The sequence below is a fragment of the Callorhinus ursinus genome, unplaced genomic scaffold (assembly GCF_003265705.2).
Source record: "Callorhinus ursinus isolate GAN/ISIS: 27379988/994484 unplaced genomic scaffold, GSC_fseal_2.0 scaffold54, whole genome shotgun sequence".
In the NCBI taxonomy this organism is placed as follows: domain Eukaryota; kingdom Metazoa; phylum Chordata; class Mammalia; order Carnivora; family Otariidae; genus Callorhinus; species Callorhinus ursinus.
In genome coordinates this window covers 831,178-834,201 of record NW_027397116.1, presented here as the reverse complement: position 1 = coordinate 834,201, position 3,024 = coordinate 831,178, and positions in this window count along the sequence as shown.

Genomic DNA, 3,024 nt, shown 5'->3' with positions numbered 1-3,024 from the left:
TGCACCCGGGTCCAGAAGCCGGAAGTAGAGGAAGAGCCAATCCTGCAGGCCCGAGGAGGCGGACCCAGAAGGGGCGGGTCTAGAGCTGACCAGAGGAATTGGGTTTTGGAGAAAAGCCCAGAGCGTGAGTTGTTGAACTCCGATGAAAGCTTCCTGTTTAAGGCCAACGCCAAGTGCTTTCTCAAACGTTACCAGAGACTAAGACTGGTCCTTTTTCTTGTTGAGGCCTGTCCCTCACCACTGGGAACCTAGGAGAATGAAGCCCAGCCTACATTTCTCCTAGACGGTATCCCAAGGGAAATAGCCCAGTTAACTGCAGGATCGGGTTCGCCACCACCCCCACCCCCTCACCCGGTCGCTAGCAGCCATAACTCTGGAAGCCCAGCCTCTGTGCTCCTTAGTCCCCTTCACCTTATCAAAATGCATGCGCCCTGGGCGAACGTGGACCTTTTACAAATTTGTATGTTTCATGTATTCATTCAATTCTTTTGCTCATTTACAAACGTTCACTGGGTAGCAGATGTAGCAAACAAGAATCCCGATCCACAAACGAGGGTGTGCAATAAATATAGCCTTTCTTATTTTTTTGTAATTCAACTTTACCTACTTCAAGCTCCATTAAGGTGGGGTGGCAGAAATTTAGTCTCAATTTGCCCCCATCCGCTTTTCCTCGGCTTTTGTCTAACTTCCCAGGCAGGTGGGGTAACACGTGGTGCAAAATGGAGAAGCTAAGGAGCCATCTGCTCTTCGGTATCCTGGGTCATCAACTTGTCTGGTTGCTGCTGAGATGTGCCTTATTTCTGTCTACAAGGCCCTTTCGGGGTCTGGAGTAGAGACAGCTCTGTGCATTTTCCTGCTATTTCTAACAAACGTTTTTCTCTATCTGAAGTCAATACTAATCTCTCAAGAGCTTGGGATTTGGGAATATAAAAATCAAATAAAACTAACAGGCTCTTCGAAGGCAATGAGCACAGGCGTCTACCTGCTTGTATAAAGGGAAGGCAGAGTGGGGAGAGCACTTAGGTCCTGAATAGAGAAAAGAGGCAAAATGGAAATGAACTTGGGCGCCCGGGTGGCTCAGTTGGTTAGGCGACTGCCCTCAGCTCAGGCCCAGAGTCCTGGGATCGAGTCCCGCGTCGGGCTCCCCCTGCTCTGCGGGGAGCCTGCTTCTCCCTCTGCCTCTGCCTGCCACTCCCCCTGCTTGTGCTCTCTCTCTCTCTCTTTCTCTCTCTGTCAAATAAATAAAATCTTTAAAAAAAAAAAAGGGAAATGAACTTGGATTTCAAGTAACTTGGGTGGAGAGATTCAATTAAACATTGTATACCAATATGATCCAAGGAGTGAAGGTAAAAATGCTCTAAAGGAGGTGCAGATAAATTGCTAGGACTCTGTAGAAGAACTCTGAGCAATTCACATCTTAGAAAAGTGTGAGTAAAAAGAAGCATTTCGTTCCAGTCTATCTTGTTGAAAGAGCATATTGTAATCAGAGAGAGAGTAAATACTGAGCTTGTAGAAGGTGACTAGGTCCTCCTTGTGAAAAATAACCATTGTTATAATCCATATCTTGGTTACATATAAGCCGTTCTCAATGCTACAAGCAGAAGTTACCAGTTTGAAGCCAATTTCCCGTAAAGCCTTCTTTCTTTTGCTTTTCCAACCTCTCTTACGCTGTGATGTCTTCCCTTTGCTCCGTGGCTGACAAGGTAAAGGAACTAAATTGTATAATTGAGCCACATTCAAAAGTGGTACCAAGAATAACCCAAAACAGATATGCCTTGGAATCCCTTTAAACAGAAGGGCTGGCCCATATTTTAATTGATGAGCTCTTGAAGATCCAAATCCTTCAAGCATGAAAGTAACGACTCTGTGGTTCCAGTCTCCAAAATGGCCCCCAGTGATCTTTGTCTCCTGGTGTTCATGATCTCTTATAGCACCTTTCACCTTGAAAAGGGCAGACCTATATAACAACAGGATATTGTGGAAATGATGGGGTGTGACTTCCTGGGTCATAAAAGACATTGCAGCTTCTACCTTGCTAGCTGATCCCTTGTTTTGGGGGAAGCTAGCAGCCTTGTCATGGAGACCCTCTAGACTTCTCCATAGGAGGAACGAAGGAACTGAAGCCTCCTGCCAACAACCATGTGAGTGTGCCATCTTGGAAGTGGCTTTTCCAGTCCCAGCGAAGCCTTCAGATGACTGTAGCTCTGGCTGAAGACTGCAAACTCATGAGAGACCTCTAAGCTAGAACCTCCCATCTAAGCCATTCTGAATTCAGTTCTGCAGAAATTATGTGTGACAATAAATATTTATTAAATTGCTAAGTTTTGAAGTAATTTTTAAATGTAGTAATAAAAAACTGAACTAGAAAGGAATAAGTATTTAATTCATGTCTGCAAAATTTAACATTATTACAAAATTGCTTTGTAGACCAGTTGCATACATTTATGCTGTAATTAGCAGAGTACATGACTTACAACACCCATATCAATATAAAACATTGTTAAAATTTTGTCTTTTTAATTTTATAAGCAAAAAATGATATTTTGAGAGTTTTTGTTATTATTAGAGTATACCTTTTTTATACTTTTATTAGATATTTTTATTTTCTCTCCTGTAAATGTTCTTGCAAGATCACCTGGTAGATTTCCTTTTTCCCTTTAGTTTCCCTCACTCCTCTTGTCTTTCTGCTTATATCCTCTTCTTTCCACCTGGCCAGGAAATAACAGGGAATCACTTGGAATTCCACTTTTTAACTGTAAGGAATCCACTGCCCCTCTCCAACCCATTCTTTCTTCTCTCCTGAACAGTATCTCTTTGCCATGTGCTATGGACTGATTATTTGTGTGACCCCTTCCAAAAGAATTAATATGTTGGAAACCTAATCCCTCATATGATAATATTTGGAAGTGCGGGTTGGGGAGGTAATTAGGCCATTAGAGTGGAACTCTCATGCTGGGAATAGTCTCTTTTTAAAAAGAGATACCAGAGAGAGGGGCACCTGGGTGCCACAGTCGGTTGAGTGTC